Raw genomic sequence first — 20,055 nt, 5'->3', positions numbered from 1 at the left:
TAAATTCTTGGTGAATATGTCACGATGAACTGACCTGACCTCATGCTCATCTTATCATCCTCCACTGGTGCCCCGTCACCGTAAACCGTTAGCGCAGGCGGGAGCACCATTCCATTATCATTCATAAAAAAAAACTGCCGATCACGTAGTCATAATTTAGACTCCCCCACCCCCATGTCATCCAAAATAAGCAAAGCTTGTGTTAGGTTAGTTACTAGACAACTGATATAAATACTTAGATAAAAGTATCTACTTTGTAAATACATACATAATATACATAGAAAACATCTAGACCGATACAAGCAATCATACTCTTAATAGAAATGTTTATACCGTGTGAGGAATCGAACCCGCAACCATCGCAAGAAAAGTGGTGTGCTAGCCATAGACCGCTAGACCACCGAGGCCGTCAAAACAGCATGTAGAAAATAACAACAAATGGTTGTATAAGAATTGCCCGACTTTATTAACAAACGAGTAAATATTGTTTCTTAGTGTCGAGTTCCTGATTTATAACTAAGTGTGGAGATAGTAGCTTGAGATGCAAGATTTCCTGTATAGGAAAGAAAGGGACAAAAACTAGGTTTACGTGGGAGACGCTATCTGGAGTGACGCATCGATCATTTTGACGTGTATTTTGATTAAATCACAATTTAATGTGAATTTTAATAATAATAAATCATTGGGTAATGTAAAGTATGCATAATGAATTCGAATTAGGGTTGGCACAACTTGTCGATGAATATTTATTTATTTTATTATTTACTTTTTATTGCACCAGAAGTATATTACAAAGAACATAAATAGATAGTAAGTAATAAGGCACAAAAGGCGGTCTTATCGCGTAAGCAATCTCTTCCAGACAACCTTTGGATAGAGGGGAGAAGCTAGAAGGTGGTAGATAGCACAAGAATGGTCTAGACCTGTTACCAAATAGGTCTATATAGCATACCATATATCGCTGTCGTAGACCCTTTGCAGTTTGTCATAGACCCCTGGGTCTACGACAGCGGTCATCTTGTTGTTTTGACTTTATGTTTTTAATACTAAACTTTACTACAGTTAGAAAAAATCAATACCATGTAAGAGTGGAGGGATCTACCCAAAACCGAAAAATATGGCAAGGGGTCTATGACATATAAAAGTTTGGGAACCTCTGGTGTAGACAATATGGGATCCACTGTAAGATGCTGGAATGACGATAAATAGATAAATTATTGTATCCAAATATCATATGCACAAATAAAATAACAATTGTTAACTCAGTTGCGGATTTATCGTGGAACAGTCAACACTATCTTTCAAGCTACATCCGAACTCTATTTAACGCCTGATGATGCCTCGTTCAGAGGCGAAACACGTGTCGCAATATGGGTGTAGACTCAATAACGGTCGGAATTTGATCACCAATAGAGAAGGTCGTAACGGTAGTCAAGTTTCCACACCGAATATTTGTGGTCTCACACATGCTAATTGTAGCGGAATTAAAAAAAATCCATTAAGTAATTTTTATCTGTTAATTATTAATAGTAAACTATTAATATTTACAACAATATCGACTGGTGGACAACCCTAAGCGTTAAGGGTAAAGGAAATACGTCAGTATAACGGTAATATTGCATTAGATATAGAACGAGACAAAATTTTATCGATAAATTTGAATCCCAACTGACGAGAGTAGGTGTTTTTTTTATGGATTACCTGTTCCTGCGAATTCGTCCGTGTGGAACTTAAATTTATTTTTCAAAAAAAGTAGCCTAATTTACTCCTTATTACAATAGGTACCTTCCAAAAAGTCCCGTTAAAATCGGTCTAGCCATTTCAGAGATTAGCCGGAACAAACAGACAGACAGACAAAAATTTTACAAATGTTATTTTGGTGTATGTACCGTATTTATATTCATATGCATGTAGTAAAAAATGGTTATTTCAATATTACAAACAGACACTACAATTTTATTTATATGTAGTGAGATATATAGATAATGGAACGGTGCATCTGCCTGCGCTAACGATTTACGCTAGCGGGGTACCGGTGGAGGATGATAAGATGAGCATGAGGTCAGGTCAGATCTCATCGTGACAAATTCACCAGGAATTTATCACGATAGTTTCCAGGGGGAACCGCGTGGAGGTCAATCTGACATGGTGCATTGTTAGTAATGGGGTCATGAGTCCACATTACTAAAATCCCCTTGCCCCCAGAGAAGGTGGTTGTGGTAGGTAGGTGAGAAGGAGAGTATGTATTTGCAAATGAATGAATGAATGAATAAAACTCTTTATTGTTCCTCATATTTGATTAGGCAGATTTTGTCAAATTAACGAGGAAACGCCACTACACATCCTATGTGGTTGTAGCCCACTCATGCATAAACGTAATATCTCCTTTGGAAAGTTTACCCTCTATCCTGAGGAGATAAAAACCATCGCTGCTAAGAATATCCTTCAATTCTTGTCCCTGACGGGTCTAGGTAGCGAACTCTGATAAAGGGCGAGCATAATAGATCTATGTACAGTGCTACAGGTCCAAACACCTGACAATAGCCCAAACAACTCAATAAAAAAACGATAATATGGCATTGCAGAAATGGCACGCGACAAAATTTGATTGATAAATTTGTATCTCAATCGACGAGAGTAGGTGGTTAAGGTAGGAGAAGGAGAGAAGAGAGAGAGAGAGAAGGAGAGAAGAGAGAGAGAAAGGAAGTATGTAAATGAAGGAATGAAACTCTTTATTGTTGGGGGATAGGGGATTGTTAGTAATGTGGGCTGATCATTTTATTGCTAGCCATGTACCATATCAGGTTAACCTCCACGCGGTTCCCCTGGAAACCAAAGTGATAAATTCTTGGAGAATTTGTCACGATGGGCTAACTGACCTGACCTCATGCTCATCTTATCATCCTCCACTAGTGTCTAAGTGATCTATCAAAGCACAGCCCAAAACACTGGACGGATCGGCCTGAAATTTAGCAAGCAGGTAGATGTTATGACGTAGGCATCAGCTAAGAAAGGATTTTGATTAATTCTACTCCCAAGGGGATAAAATGGGGGATGAAAGTTTGTATGAAACTTTGTCAATTTTAAACCGATCGGGCTGAGACTTTGCATGCATAAAACTACTATGACGTAAGCATTATTGAAACTCCTTTCTCTAAAAAATGATTTTGATAAATTCCACCCCTAAGTGGATAAATTAACGCGACCGAAGCCGCGGGCAAAAGCTACTTGTATAATAAAATGGAAGCTAAATAGTTATATGTAATTACATGAATTGGAGCTCTACAATCATCAAATTTCCAAAGCAATTAGCCTTCATACGGCCTATTGTTGTTGGTAACTTGAGACAATTTCTTTTAATCAAACCGCTTGTGTGTTAATTACTCGTAACTAAATTGTTTGTAATTTAATGGATTTGTATTATTTTGTTTAATTCCGACCAGACTGTAACGATCGCACAAGTAACACTAGGCTTTCGTATCCGTTAGACTGGAGTTGCCTTCAGCCGCTCCATAAGTCCTTCCGCGGGTTTGGAATGCATCTGCACTCGCCCCCTATCGTCCGGTGAAGCTGTAAAGCCCAGCTGCGGCCAACAGCATTAGAGTAGTCCGAAAAAAAAACTAGGGTTCCTAATTATATTCAAACTCTATTCATTAGCTGATGATGCTTCGTAGAGGCGAAACACGTGTCGCAATGTGAGTGTAGATCCAATTACGGTTGGAATTTGATCACCAATAGTGAAGTAACGCTTCCAGTAGCGGTGGTCAGGTTTTCGCACTGAATACTAGTGGTCTCACACATGGTAATGGTAATGGAATTAAACAAAGTAATATAAATCCACTAGGTTATTAAATGGATAGTTTGGCTGCTATTCTTGTAACAAAATTTGAATTACTAGCTTTACCCGCGGCTTCGCTCGCATTGAAACTATTAAATAATAATGTTATTGGCTGTTACATGGCAGTACGTAAGTAGCAAAATGTTGATATTTTATTTTTTGTTTATTTATAAAAAATATTTGTTTCTTAAAGTAAAAAGTATCCTATGTTCATTTTAATATCTCCAAGAACATGTGTACAAAATTTCATGATAATCGGTTCAGTAGTTTTTGCGTGAAAGCCTAACTAACATCGCTACTTTTATACTTATAATAATTTAGTAAGGTATTTAATGAGAAATGTTAATTTTTTTAATTATCTGTGACAATTATTAATTAACCAACACAGACAAAACAACGAATGAGTGCTAGAGAAAAATAAGCTCCCACAGATAATCTGTCACGGCCCAAGTATCAGTTCTGGAGGTGACAGGCTTGAAATCGTAAACAGACACGCAGACACGGCCGTGTTAAGGCGAAGTAATGAAGTTGTAAACCAGTTGCGGAGCCGGATCGAACTGGTTCAATCTGGTTTGAGTTTAATGAAATATTTTTTAATTCGTTACATTTGCTACCATATCGAATTTAATTTTCTTTTGTCGTTTCAATATACAATTGTTTTTAATTTTGTAGCATGGCAAGTTTTTATATTTACACAATGGTCACATTTCACACAGCGCCATCTAGTCCCAAGACGCAGAGCTTTTGTTATTAATACTGGACGACTGATATATATACTTACATACATTTTTTATTTTAAATACATTCAGAATATATTATAGAAAATAAAAAAGTCCGATATAAAACTAGTCAAGAATACAAATGTTTGTACCGGGGAAAAGGGGATTGTTAGTAATGTGGACTGATGATCTTGTTGCTAGCAATGTACCATGTCAGGTTGACCTCCACGCGGTTCCCCTTGGAAACCATCGTGATAAATTCTTGGTGAATATGTCACGATGGGCTAACTGAACTGACCTCATGCACATCTTATCATCTTCAACTGGTGCCCCGCCAGCGTAAACCGTTAGCGCAGGCGGGTGCACCATTCCATTATCATCGATTTGTACCGTGCGAGGAATCAATCCATCCGATGTAAAACAGCTTGCTAAACTCCTGGACCACTGAGATCAGCTATACGTTGTGAATAGTGTAATAATAATTTGACAGCCTCGGTGGTCTAGTGATTTAGCATATCGCTTTACTATCCGATGGTCGTGGGTTCGATTCCTCGCACGGTACAAACATTTGTATTCATGAGTATGATTGTTTGTGTCGGTCTGGGTGTTTTCTATGTATAATATGTATTTATTTACAAAAAAAAATTATCCATGTATTTATATCAGTTGTCTAGTACCCATAATACAAGCTTTGCTTAGCTTGGGGCTAGATGGTGCTGTGTGAAGTGTCCTGAAATATTATTATTATTATAATATATATTTCATAGTTTGCGTCAGTTTAGACACATCTTTCATCATGAATACAAATTATACTGTGCGAGGAATCGAACCCGCGACCATCGATAGCAAAACGTACTAAACCACTAGACCACCGAGGCCGTCTATTGCATTATAAAATGAAAGTTTGTAAACATAAATGCGATGTTTATTTTATAATGATGTCATCCAACTCTGTATGTAGATTGGAGTTCATAATATTATATTACGACACGCCTCAACAATTCCGAGGCACATGTGTGTAAAATATGTTCACCAGGCTAATGACATAATTAATTTTAACCGACATCAAAGAAAAGATTGGCATTGTTTGTAAAAGAACATCCATAAATTCTGTCACATGAAATTCTTGATTTTGTCCCCCGTACTATGAATCCAGCAGTTGAAACTGAAAATTGAACTATTCAAATACTATTTGCCGCAGCTGGCCTTTACAGCTTCACCGGATGATAGGGGCTAATGCAGATGGCACTCCAAATCCGCGGAAGGACTTATGCAGCGGCTGAGGGTCAACATCTAATATGCAGCCTAAGCTGGTCTAAGGGTTTAGCAAACCGCCTTACTTCTCAAGTTCACGGGTTTGATTCCTCGCACATTACAAATATTTGTATTTATGAGTATGACCTTTTGTATTGGTCTGGGTGTTTTCTATGTATAATATTTATGTATTTATAAGCAAAATTTTTTTTTAATTTTTTTTATTTATAAAAACTTCATGCACAAATATAAAACAAAATAAAGGTGCATATGGCGGACTTAACACCATAAGCATTTCCTCCCAGTCGACCATAGGGCAAACAGAGATTAGTGGGCGGTGCATTTAAGTAAAAATTAACATGAAATAAATAATAAAAGAAGGAAGGTACAATTATCATAAAATTCATAAATTGAAATATATATATATTATACATATATATATACATACATATACATTCAAGTACATAATAATATACATTTAAAATTTATACATATATACCAAATACAAATCAACAATGAGATATAATCAATCATGACAAATCAAGAGTGAAAGCGGAAGATAATTTAACACTATATTAATGTATTAATTTAATTACAAAAGTCGTTGGAAAGATGTTTTCTTAACTTGGATTTGAAGGTAAATTTGGTAAAATATCTATATATTTGTATCAGTTGTCTAGTGCCAATAACACAAGCTTTGCTTAGCTTAGGACTGTCGTTGCGTGAATTGTCCTGAGATATTTTTATGTTATTAATATATGTATACACAAAAATTATTGAGACATCAACTCATGTATGTGTATTAAATTTCTTTGTTTTTCTGTCAATAAAAACTCTATCGTAAATGTTAAAGCAATAAGAAACAGTAAATGCCTCACACGTCATTACGTATAACAATTTTCGTGTTGCTGTAACAAATAGACAATAGTCATCAAACAGAATCTTATGCTATAGAAAATAAGGTTCAGTTACTATTTTCTAAATCACTTTCTAACTTTGTACGAAGGATGTCCATCAAATTAAAGGACCATTTGAAGGAATGACTTGGGTTTATACTCTTTTAATAGACTATTATAGATGCATCCCTTCATAGAAACAGTTCAATTGAAAATCAACTCTAAAGTGCATAGTGAGATAGTGAAATTAAGCCTTATTTCTATGGCCATAAACGTCATAATAATATTGAAAGTAAAATAGTAAGGTGTAGTATTGTCTGATAAATAACAATTACTTCCTAGGTGGTCCATATTTGGCAGACAGAGAATGTCATTATAAAAATAAATTATCATAACGACAAGAAAACAAAAAAAAAACATTAGGATTTAAGATTTGTTAACTGATTTCATATTTTCGTAGTTATTGTTTTTGTAGCTGTACTAACTGCTACCTGCGATATTTCATCCATTCAAGTGTTTTAAAATATCTTCGCTTCTTTAAGATTCGTTTATTATTATTGTTAGTTACAAAAATAGTACAAACAGACTAACAAACCCACTTTCGCATTTCTAATATTTGGATTGTAAAAAATGTATAAAAGAGTATGATTAATATAAAATCAAATTAAAATACCTTTATCATGTAAGTATATTAAAAAATGATTCGAATCTATCGTCGGTTTGGAATGTACCCTCGAGTTAAGAAGATCTTACTGAGTTTTTTTTTTTAATGAGTATGTAATTAGCAATGTATTATTTAATATTCTGTTTCTTTTAACTATCAAGTTAAATATATACAAGATATATTAAGAAGAATTGTAATTTTGCAAGACTCCGATGAGGCGGAGGACTTACCACTTGTAATATTCATACTGTAAATGTTCAAGCAAATAAATTATCTATCTATTATCTATCAATCTATTATCAATCTATCCATCAATCTATCTGTAATGCAATCAATTATCGTTTGTAGACGTCCAGTTGTCGAAAATAGACCATACTTAATTTAATACAAATCAGAGAAATTACAGAGTACATAGCCATGACAACAAAGACATACAGAATAGTCAAATGATGACGTGATGAACATGTTGCTATTCATGTACAGGCACGGTAGCTTTCCATCAGGTGGGCTGTCAGTTGGTTTATTATTACAATTACAAAAACATGTATTTGCAATAGTTAAAAAACACAGTTGAGAGGCGTATATTAAAGAATGGAGTATATAAATTAAATGTTTATTGTTATTTCAAACGGTACGCAAAACGTCTGTGTTTACATTAGGCAAATAGTTTTAGAGGCGATAGGAACAAATAGGTTAATCGCGGCCGAGAGATGAGTGATCCCGACCTTTATTTCTTCCACGTTTGATGAAATCTTTAGTGTAAACAGTGATGCCAAAGATACGTAGAACATCGTATAAACACTATGGTTGGATGAGATTTTGATGGATGGAAATCGGTCACAATATAATAATAATCTTAAGACAAGTCGCATAGCGGCATCTAAACTTGTGTTATGGGTACTAGATGACTGATATAAATACTTTTCTTTTCGTAAATACGTATATAATATACATAGAAAACAGCCAGACCGAAACAAAGAATCATACTCATGAATACAAATGTTTGCACCGTGCGAGGAATCGAATCCGCGACCATTGGAAGTAAAGCGGTGTGCTAAACCACTAAACCACTGAAGCCGTAAATTTTATAGAATGACTAAATTCATAACATTACTTCTATCAAGTTTCAATCCCTATACAAAGCTATAAAAATACATCTACTATACTAAAAATATTTCATCTCGTAAGACGTCACATTAATTGAGATCAAGACAGATAATCAATGTACAGATAAAAAATAATTAATGCCTACGAGTCTATAATAAACTTATCTCCATACAGTTATGGCTTTTGGTTAGTTTTAACTGTGGTTTTAACTCATAATTGTGGCTCGCAACATGGGTGGTAATCTCATATTTTTAAATAAAAAATGTAGAGTTTCTTACCTATATAGATTACTAGCTGTGCCCGCGGATTCACTTGCGTGAAATTTATAGCCTATATGTTATTCTGATGTATAAGCTATATTACTGTAAAGTTTCATTAAAAAAAAATTATTTTTGCAAGAATATTGTCAAGGCTGTACTAAATATTAGTTCAATAAACATTATTATTATTATTATTATGTTGTTGGGTACACCAGTATGCTACAATATCCTTAATTGTATCTAGAATTTGTATGGGAACGATAATAAATTAAGTAGGGTGCTATCAAATTATTTGTGTTCTATATTATATAACCACTATGATAACGATGAAATCTTGTGCCCCTACGCCTAATGTTATTGATTTATTAATAAAAAAATTCATATTTGAAAATCCGTTCAGTAGTTTTTGCATGAAAGAGTAACAAACATCCACCCATACTCACAAACTTTCGCGTTTATAATATTAATAAGATATATGTATCACTACTCTGCTTATCTTTATTTTTCAATATAATTCCACGTGTGAATGCTAATGATAGCGGAATTAAACAAAACAATATAAATCTATTAACTAATGAAATGGCCTATCGCAAAATAATATCTAATTCGATCAAATATATCAACTAACTAGCTCTACTCTCAACTTCGTCCGTGTGGAATTTAACTTTATTTTTCTAAAATAAAAGTAGCCTAAGTTACTCCTTATTACATCAGCTACCTGCCAATGAAAGTCCCATCAAAATCGGTCCAGTCATTTCAGAGATTAGCCGGAACTAATAGACAGACAAAAGTTGTAAAAAAATGTTATTTTGGTGTATGTACTGTATTTATATTCATATGCATGTAGTAAAAACGGTTATTTCAATATTACAAACAGACACTCCAATTTTATTTATATATATAGATAGGATACTTTCACAGACGCGGTAGAGGAATTAAACAAAATAATATAAATCTATTAAGCGATGAAATAAACTTCCACAAAATAATACCTAATTCGATCAAATATATTAACTAACTAAAACCGTGGTAAGCTACAACACATATTTTCGCGGAGCAAGCAATTGGAAGAAATAAAACAAATAGACCAAATAAATAAAAGGCAAGGAGCTTCAGTCTATGGACAACACTAACAAGCTGAGAATATGAGACAATAGTGAAATAATAATGTAAAAATAATATAATAACAATTCATACAGCGCCATCTAGACCCATGTTAAGCTGACTAAAGATTGTGTTATGGGTATTAGATAACTGATACCAATACATATTTTTTTCGTAAATACATACATATTATACATAGGTTTTAAATTATAAAAAAATACACATATAAATATATATACATATATTACGAGTATAGTGTTAATTAATAGTAATGGATACCTATATATGTATATAGAAAAACAAGATGATTTAGTTTCCTCTTATGTCATCAAGGATTTATAGATATTTGCAATATTAGTATATATAGGTTTACAATCCCGGGTTATTACCTCATATTATTAACAATAATTATTATTCTCCTATTACACTTAGTGGTGGCAGAAAGAAAGATTGTCCATCAATATAATTATTTTCATTCTTATTCCATTATATCTCATCAAAAACTGTACAGCCGTATAGTTATGACAATGTTATCACTTCCGGTTTTTTAACAGTAGTGGGGCACAAGATGGCGGCCTATGAACAGAGTTTCTTACAAAAAAGGCATTATACTTTCATCTCGCGTACGGAACGGACGAGTCGTGTTTAAAAATATTATATACAGACAAACAAATACAGTTTAGAATTTATAATATTAGTATGGTTTAGCATAAACCCATTGTCTCATAAATGAAGCTGACCTATAGGTAAAATGAATATTAAAATATTTAAATTAATACAAAATGTCTTTATTTAGAAATTTGATGTAGCAGAAATGAGAATGCTTAGGTGCTGGTGGCGGAACAATGCTGGATGTCAAAACATTTTTTTTTATAATGTTAGACTTTTTAACAGATCTGTAGTAGTCTATCTGTGCTGTTCTATCAATTACGATAGTGTTTTTTAATAGGAAATGATGATATTTTACATAAATTTTTTGCTTTATTTCGTATTTCACAAATTATTATGAATTTTATGGCTAAGGAAAGTTCATATACTGCTTTAAATTCCCGCGTTTATGACGTTAGATTTTTTAACTAATCTGTTTACCTAGTGTGATCTGTGCTATTCCATCAATCATAATAGTGTTTTTTTTAATAGACAATGAAGAGATATTTCATAAATTTTTTCTTATTTATTTTTTATCATTTATTATGAAAGTTATGGCTAAGAAAAGTTCATATGCTGTTTTAAATTTCCGCATTTTTTAAGTGACGTTATACTTTTTTTTGTCATAGTAATCTGCTGTATTTTCAATGAAGATATTGTTTTTTATTCTTCCTCTTTTATCATTTATTATGAAAGTTATGGCTAAAGAAAGTTCATATACTGCTTAAATTCCCGCGTTTATGACGTAAGACTTTTCACTAATCTGTTTACCTAGTGTGATCTGTGCTATTCCATCAATTAGAATAGTGTTTTTGTTTCATGGATCATGGTATTGTGATCCCGCCTACGCTAATGGTTTATAGTTCGCCAATATAAATAAACAGATTACACAATGAGTCGCCAAGTGGTCTACAGTGAAATTACACCTGTAGGTAATAGATTCAGTGTCTGTATATGACATAATTTGTTTTTAAGAAACTGGAATAATGCCTGATTAATTTTCTGTTCGGATTACGGCCACTGTTAAATTCTTTCCGACAAAAATGCAACACTGAATATAGTGACCACCAGTATGTTCTTACATTATTGTTTTTTTAAGGAAAATGCTCCGTATTTGAATTTAGAAATAAATCTGTATTTTTGTAATCATTGACGACCTCGGTGGTCTAGCGGTCAAGCATACCGCTTTACGACCGATGGTCGCGGGTTTGATAATAAACATTTGTATTCATGAGTATGATTGTTTGTATCAAAATGTATGATATATATATTTACAAAAAATATATATCTATGTATAATAATGTATATGTATCAGTTATCTAGTACCCATAACACAAGCTCTAGCTAGCTTAACTTGGGTCTAGATGGCTCTGTGTGAATTGTTCTGAGATTATTATTATTATTATATACAAACTGATTTGAAAAGAATAATAGCTGAGTTTTTGTCAGTTCTTCGTGGTTAAAGGCACTCCGAACTTTCCGAAGAGTCTTTAATAACCTAAGGCAATTTACACAGCGCCATCCAGTACTAAGCTAAGCAGAGCTTGTGTTATGGGTACTAGATTTTTAATAATATATTTTAGTTGTTATATTATATTTTTTAAGCTTTTTAACTTTAGGTTCTTCGTTGTACAATTAATTAGAAGATATTTTTTAAATACATTCATAATATACATCGTTATTATGGATTTCTCAGTTGGTTATTATGGAGATTGTAATAAAACTAGGTAATTATGGAAAAATGAAAATTAATTGTGAAAAGATTAGTTACAATGAAAAAACAAAACAGCAACAAAGAACATTTAATAGTATATGGCTATAAAAAGTATTAACAAGGAGGTTTCATTTTCAACATACATAGAGAAATATTCGGTAAACAATCATACTCATAAATAAATGTGTTTTTATCGTGAGAGGAATCGAGCCCGCGGCAATTGGAGGTAAGACGGTGGTATACCGCTAAACTACCGAGGCCCAATAAGGAAACATACGCAGTGATAATTATTGAATGGAATATAACAACTACTATTGTAACAATGCTATATCCAATTAATTCTGTACTTAGAAATATATATATAGTAAATAAATATTTATTGCAATCTAAATACCTAGTAAGAATGTACATTTTCCTTCTAAAATTCCTCTTAGGAATAGACAATACAAACAGACAGTTGAAATAATACTAAAAAATTAATAAGTAACCCTGGACAATTAACACAGTGCCATCTAGTCCTGACTATACTAACTGACTACTATACTAACTGATATACATACTTAGATATTTTATTTGGAAATACATACATAATATATATAGAAAACACTCAGACCAATACAAACAATCATACTCGTGAATACATATGTTTGCACCGTGCAAGGAATCGAACTCGCGACCATTGGAAGTAAATCGGTGTGCTTAACCGCTAGACAACTGGGGGCGGGGAGATGGATGTATTCACAAAAAAATGTATATCTATGTATTTGTATCAGTTATCTAGTACCGATAACACAAGCTTTAGCTATCTTAACTTGGGTCTAGATGGCGGAGTGTGAACTGTCCTGAAATTATTATTATTTATTTCGTCACCACACGGTTAGACCTAGACGGCAGTTAACTAACTGTGACATACTCGAAACTGGTTTATTTTAATCCAGTTCAAAATAGCATTTAACCGTGCCAAATGTATGTACGTTTGTGTGTTGTGTAACCGTGTTAGCTGCTTATAAACAAATGTTACACAAATTCGTTGATTTAAGACTATATTACAACTATTAAACTTATTTTAGGGTAAGGTCCAAGATGCTAACGTGTACACAAAAGCTTTGCCTTCTATCTGTACATATAAATAAAATTGGAGTGTCTGTTTGTAATATTGAAATAACCGTTTTTTACTACATGCATATGAATATACATACGGTACGTACACCAAAATAACATTTTTTACAATTTTTGTCTGTCTGTCTGTCCGTTTGTTCCGGCTAATCTCTGTTCTAGTTGGACCGATTTTGACGAAACTTTTTTTGGCAGATAGCTGATGTAATAAGGAGTAACTTAGGCTACTTTTATTTTCGAAAATTAAAGTTAAATTCCATGCATGTAGCAAAAAACGGTTAATTCAATATCACAAACAGACACTTCAATTTTATTTATATGTATATATAAATATTTAGTTATTTTCGTATACATATAATCTGTTGGGGAAACAAGTGTGAGGTTAGGTCAGTCATACCTAATGATGCTCCGAGGGTTTTTTATGTTCTTCAGCACTACATCAGGGTCCAGGGGTTGTTCTATCACACCCCTAGTTTAACCCTTAATTTATCCATCGTTTCAATTATATTTTCGACAACTTACGTTTGCATTAGCCTTTAGGTTTTTGTAACAGTTATCGTATGAAAAACGGAGGGTATAAAAAAATTAATTACCCACACTTTTGAACATAATCTTTTACTCTATGATTGTGTAAACACGAAGTACTTTCTCCATGTGCGGTCTGCGTGTAATTTTGTTTTAATTTGTTATGATTTTGACAGAAATATCCCTGTTCTAAGTATAGGCCGAATATAATATAAAGCGTCAGTTTTACCGTCGTCAATTGTTTACAAATAGCTTTACTTTCGATGGTCGCGGGTTCGATTCCTCGCTCGGTACCAACTTATGTATTCATGAGTATTGTTTGTATCGGTCTGGGTATTTTCTATGTAATAATGTGTGTATATTGTGTGTGTGTGTCTTATAGTGTCTTATGTGTGCCACCTACCCTATTCTATGTACATAAGTCCTCTCTTCTAGGTTGTCAGTAAGAGATTGCATTTAGCGATAAGACCGCCTTTTGTTATTATTTTACTATTTACTGTATTTTCTCATTATTTTATGTGTACACAATAAAGAGTTTTATTATTATTATTATTATTATATTTACGAAAAATCAATATCTGTGTATTTGAATCAGTTGTCTAAAACTCATAATCCAAGCTTTAGCTAGCTTAACTTGAGTCTAGGTGATGCTGTGTGAATTGTCCTGAGATTATATTATTATTACAATTATTGTTTACAATTATACTCGTATTATTAACCTAAAACAAGTATAAAAAAATACGTAAGTTCATGTCCTTAACCTAACTAATCAATTGTATGTAAGAATAAAAAATCGATTGTTGGGTTGTTTACTCTTATGGTATACTAACTGTGCCTGCGGTTTCGTCCGCGTCATATTACAATATTTATTATAAAAAAAAGCGCAACGGTAAAAGCTATTAATCATTACATAGTACAAAACAAAGTCGCTGTCGTTGTCTGTCCATCCCTATATATGCTTAAATCTTTAAAACTAAATAGCAAAAGGATATTATATATGTCTATTTTAATTAATAGATTACGTGATTCATTTTGGAACATGGAAGGATTATATATATAATGGCACATTTACAAAAATAATACATTAATTTAGAAATGTTTACCATGGGGGGAGGGGGTGCGACGCCGGGGCGGGGGGTAAATAATTGTGATAAATCTGCTTACGTAATACTTGAACAGCCCCTAAAATATATATTATAAACGTGAAAGTTTGTAATTATGGATGTTTGTTACTCTTTCACGCAAAAACTACTGAACGGATTCTGATGAAACTTTACAGTAATATAGCTTATACATCAGAATAACATATACGCTATAAATTTCGCAAAAACAGCGGGCCCATCTAGTATACGTATATACCCAGAAATTAAATAGAAAAAGTGTATTATAGCGCTGCTTGCTAATATTACTTAAATTATTAATTAATTAATTCAAATGACTTACGTACTAATCTTATTGTAATTTTAACAGATATTGTCCTTGATTGTGCATCTGTAGAGTCCGTTCGTAGAAATGAAGCGTAATTTCGGTAATACATTATAGATATGGTTGACATTTTCCTCATCACGCACTCTATAGTAAACAATCTTGGAAACGTAATCTATAGGTACTTAGATATAAGTAAATTGTTTGACCTGTGGCTTAATTATGAAACGCTTTTATTACTAACTGTACTCGCGACTTCGTCCGCGTGGAATTTAACTAAAGTAAAAGAATTTTTCTAAAAGTAGCGTAAGTTACTCCTTTTTACCTGTCAAAATCGGTCCAGCCATTTCAGAGATTAGCCGGAACAAACAGAGAGACAGACAAAAATTGTCACAATTTTATTTTAGTGTACGTACCGTATTAGTATATGGAAATTCTATTTCATGCAGACAACGTCGCGGGCACAGATCGTATACAAACGTGTAGTTTTAAAAGGAAATGTATGTAAGCAAAGCTAGGTCAACTAGGTCTATATTAAACTTGTAAGTGCCGAGTATTGAGTACAAAATGGCAAGTGGACAGTGGACATTACCATCGTACGTGATTCTAACCGGGGTGACCTACTGTTTACCTTGAAATAAGTTCCGCAAAATTGCACTGACCTGCATAGTGTAAGAAATAAACTGTGATATCTATAACTGATTTATTTTGTTACCCAAATTTTATCATTACATAGGATAAAACAAAGTCGCTGTCGCTGTCCGTCCGTCCCTATGTATGCTTAAATCTTTAAAACTACGCAACGGATTTTGAAGCGGTTTTTTTCTAATAGATAGAGTGATTCAAGAGTAAGGTTTATATATATAATACATGTACACCCATGCGAAGCCGGGTCGGTTAGCTAGTTAATATTATAAACGCGAAAGTTTGTGAGTATGGATGGATGTTTGTTACTCTTTCACGCAAAAACTACTGAACGGATTTTGATAAAACATTACAGTAATATAGCTTATACATAAAAATTTGTTATTCTGATGTATAAGCTATATTACTGTAAAGTTTCATCAAAGTAAATAGTATTTAAGGGTATGATTATACATATTTATTTCCAAGCAGTACAACGGTAAATATATCAGTGGAAAATAATGAGTCTATTTTCTACACAAACATAATATTATAATTACAAAATGATGTTTAATTATTATATTTCTTTTTCAGATATCTTCATATTATTATCAGTAAGTACAAAGTCCTCTTAATACCTCAATACCTCGGTGGTTTAGCGGTTGAGCACACCATTTTACTTCCGATAGTCGCAAGTTCGATTCCTCGCACAGTGCAAGTATTTGTATTCATGAGTATGATTGTTTGCATAGTGCACCACCATATACTTATATTATGTACTAGCTGTACTCGCTACTTCGTCCGCGTGGAACTTATCTTTATTTTTGTAATATATATATATTTTTAAAATAAAAGTAGTCTAAGTTACTACTTATTACATCAGCTATCTGCCAAAAAAAGTCCCGCCAAAATAGGTCCAGCCATTACAGAGCTTATAAAAGGTTTAAAAAAAAATAAAAGTAGCCTAAGTTACTACTTATTACATCAGCTACCTGCCAATAAAAGTCCCGTAAAAATCAGTGCAGCCATTTCAGAGCTTAGCCGGAACAAACAGACAGACAAGACAATTTTATTTATATGTAGAGATTATATATTGTACTTTAGAGAAGCGGTAGATTAAAAAACCGACACTATGTGACTGTGACTATTCAAACGTGTTTCAATTAAGTTTATTTCAATGATTCTTCCTATTCTTCATCTTCTTGCTTCACTGATAATATTGATTTCTATTCATAACTTCACCAATTTGCACAGACGCCTCCCTACTAACAACGATGGAGGTGAAATGACGAAACCATTCTCCTTGACGGACTCAGATTGTAAGCCTGCGATCACACTGATGCACTACGCTAGTAAATTTATAGCCTATATGTTATTCTAATGTATAAGCTATGTTACTGTAAAGTTTCCTCAAAATCCGTTCAGTAGTTTTTGCGTGAAACAAACATCCATCCATACCGTAAACTTTCGCGTTTATAATATTAATAAGATTCTAGTTTGGAATGGAATTGTGCACACGTCTGCGCTATCGGTTTATGCTGGCGGAGCACCAGTGGAGGATGATAAGATGAGCATGAGATCAGATCAGTTTGCCCATCGTGACTAATTCACCATTAATTTATCACGACGGTTTCCAGGTGGAACCGCGTGGAGGTCAACCTGACTTTATTAACCCATCTGGTTCATCATCTGCTTCTTCCTTATCCCATTTATTTGTGGTCGGCGTAATATGTTTTCTCTTCCATTCATCTAGAATAGAATAGAATAGAAAATCATTTATTCTAAACTTAATTTAAGCACTTTTGAATCATCAATTTGTTTTTTATCTACCACTCGTTCGGAAAGCTGTCTCATCACAAGAAGAACGAGCAAGAAACTTGTGTGTTGGTCTTTATATCAGTCATCTCGTAATTTACTCCCTTTCTTACCATATCATCTTTCACACAGTCCATCCATCTCTTTTTCGGTCTTCCTCTGCCCCGTCTGGTTATTAGTCCACACTACGAATAATCCTTCCCCAATATACGAAGTTAGACTTAATCAGAGCTAAATTGAGCTAATATAATAATAATATATTAGGACAGATGGCGCAGTGTGAATTGTTCACACTGCGCCATCTAGTCCCAAACTAAGCAAAGCTTGCGTAAGGTACTAGACAACTGATACAAATACATAGAAACATTTTTGTAAATACATACATAATATACATAGAAAATACCCAGATGAATACAAAATGTAAAAATACTGTCCGAGGAATCGAACCCGTGACCATCGGAAGTAAAGAGGCATTGCTAAACTGCTAGACCACCGCGTTCGCCATTTATACGTTGTGAATTGTGAAATATATAATAAGTTGCCATCTCCTCTCCTTAAGAGGAGATATGAGAATTTTTGTAAAGTTTTAAAAATGAAAATAATAAGAACTAGCTCTGAAGTACGGCCTCGCGAATGAGAGGTTGTCGTACTATAAGTACGAGCCCCAGCCGGTCCTCGAAAGCGACAACGTCAGGCTCCACTGGGACCGATCCATCATCACGGACAGGACCGTTCTTGCGAACAAACCAGATATCGTAGTGATGAATCGGGCACTTTCGAGGGTGTTTTTGGTGGACATCACCATACCGCATGATGAGAACCTCGTGAAAGCTGAAACCGAGAAAAAGAGAAAATATCTCGACCTGGCTCACGAGGTGACCGAAATGTGGGGGGTGATGTCGATGTCCACCGAAATCATTCCAATCGTTATGTCGGTGAACGGTCTTATCCCAACCAGTCTGGAACAACATCTCAGACGGTCAGGATTCCGAGGCGGCTCACTCCCGGGAAAGATGCAGAAAGCGGTGCTCTTAGATTCTGCCCGCATTGTGCGCCGGTTTCTCTCCTTGAGACCCTGAACCCCGGCCGACTGTGCTTCTGCCGGGGGTAAGTTGCCATCTCCACTCCTTGAGAGGGGAGATGAGAATTTTCTTTTAAGTTTAAGAAATAATAATAATAATAACATCTATTTCATACTTTGCGTTAGACGTTTTTCATAGAGTGTAGACGCAGCCTTAACCAATTGGCTCGTGGCTTGCATGTTCTAACAAGGTTAAAGTGGTAACAACTAGTTTTCCCACGCGGCCGCAAGCTTTCTACCCAAAAATATAACATCAGTGGAAGAGACGCCGGGCGCACTTGAGACTAGCGTTTTATATAGGACTAGCTATTGAGACGCCGGGGCGCGATTGAGACTAGGGTTATATAAATGACGTAGTGGAGTAACTTGAAACAGTCATGCTAGTTATAAAGTTCAAACTTGTGACGGCGTGATGGGCCGAATCAATGTGCTCCCTCTAATATGGTTGAGTGTAATGACGCCTGGCTCATTCGTCATACTCGTGAACCGGTCTGTCGGTTTTCGGACAGTGATTAAACTATTTTTTCTTTTTAAAAATTGCAATAGCATATGCTGGTGGGCATGTTATTCACCCAAATATAATTTAAAAATGAATCTGTATTTTTGTAAACATGTACAAGCTTATTTGAAACTAATACGAGCTGAGTTCCTTGTCTTGAGTGTTCTTGAGTTTTTTCTCATCTCGAAATCATTCCGAACTGACGGTAGATTTGACATATCATAAGAGTCTGTAATAGATACCTATATGATTAAAGATATTTCGATTTAGAATTTTTATAATACGGACTAGCTGTGAGAGAGACACGCTGCGGTGAACGTAAGACTAGGGGTTTATATAGAACTAGCGTCTTATACTATATTGTATAAGACGCTAGTTTTATATATATATCTATATTATATTGTAATTTTTTTCTATAAATCAATATTTTCTTGTATCTGGTGTAATAAAGTGTATAAATAAATAAATAAATTAATCCTACTCCTAACTAATTAATATACATTCAATTGTAAGAATAAATAGCAGGGGTTTAAATATCTAAATATATATAACTCAAAGGTGACTGACGTAGTGATCTATCAACGCACAGCCCACACCACTGGACGGATCGGGCTGAAATTTGGCATGCAGGTAGATGTTATGACGTAGGCATCTGCTAAGAAAGGATTTTGATTAATTCTACCCCCAAGGGGATAAAATAAGGGATGAAAGTTTGTATAAAACTTTGTCAATATTAAACCAATCGGACTGAGACTTTGTATACATA

The 20,055-nt window shown here is 34.0% G+C and overlaps 1 protein-coding gene across 2 annotated transcripts in view; it reads left to right on the top strand.

Moving 5' to 3' along the window:
• LOC131854165 (facilitated trehalose transporter Tret1-like) overlaps positions 1-20,055 on the top strand; it is a 98,461-nt gene that overhangs the window by 6,707 nt on the left and 71,699 nt on the right. The window contains exon 2 of one of the 2 annotated variants that reach the window (XM_059205295.1): positions 16,489-16,508. The exons of the other annotated variant lie outside the window; for it this stretch is intronic. The gene's annotated coding sequence lies outside the window, so the exon portion shown is untranslated. The remainder of the gene's footprint in view (positions 1-16,488; positions 16,509-20,055) is intronic. 2 annotated transcript variants of the gene reach the window in all.

This window comes from Achroia grisella, unplaced genomic scaffold (genome assembly GCF_030625045.1).
Source record: "Achroia grisella isolate CSIRO2021 unplaced genomic scaffold, CSIRO_AGI_Agris_v1 utg971, whole genome shotgun sequence".
Classification (NCBI taxonomy): domain Eukaryota; kingdom Metazoa; phylum Arthropoda; class Insecta; order Lepidoptera; family Pyralidae; genus Achroia; species Achroia grisella.
Note: the sequence above shows the minus strand (reverse complement) of the source record. Positions and strands in the feature narration are given on the sequence as shown.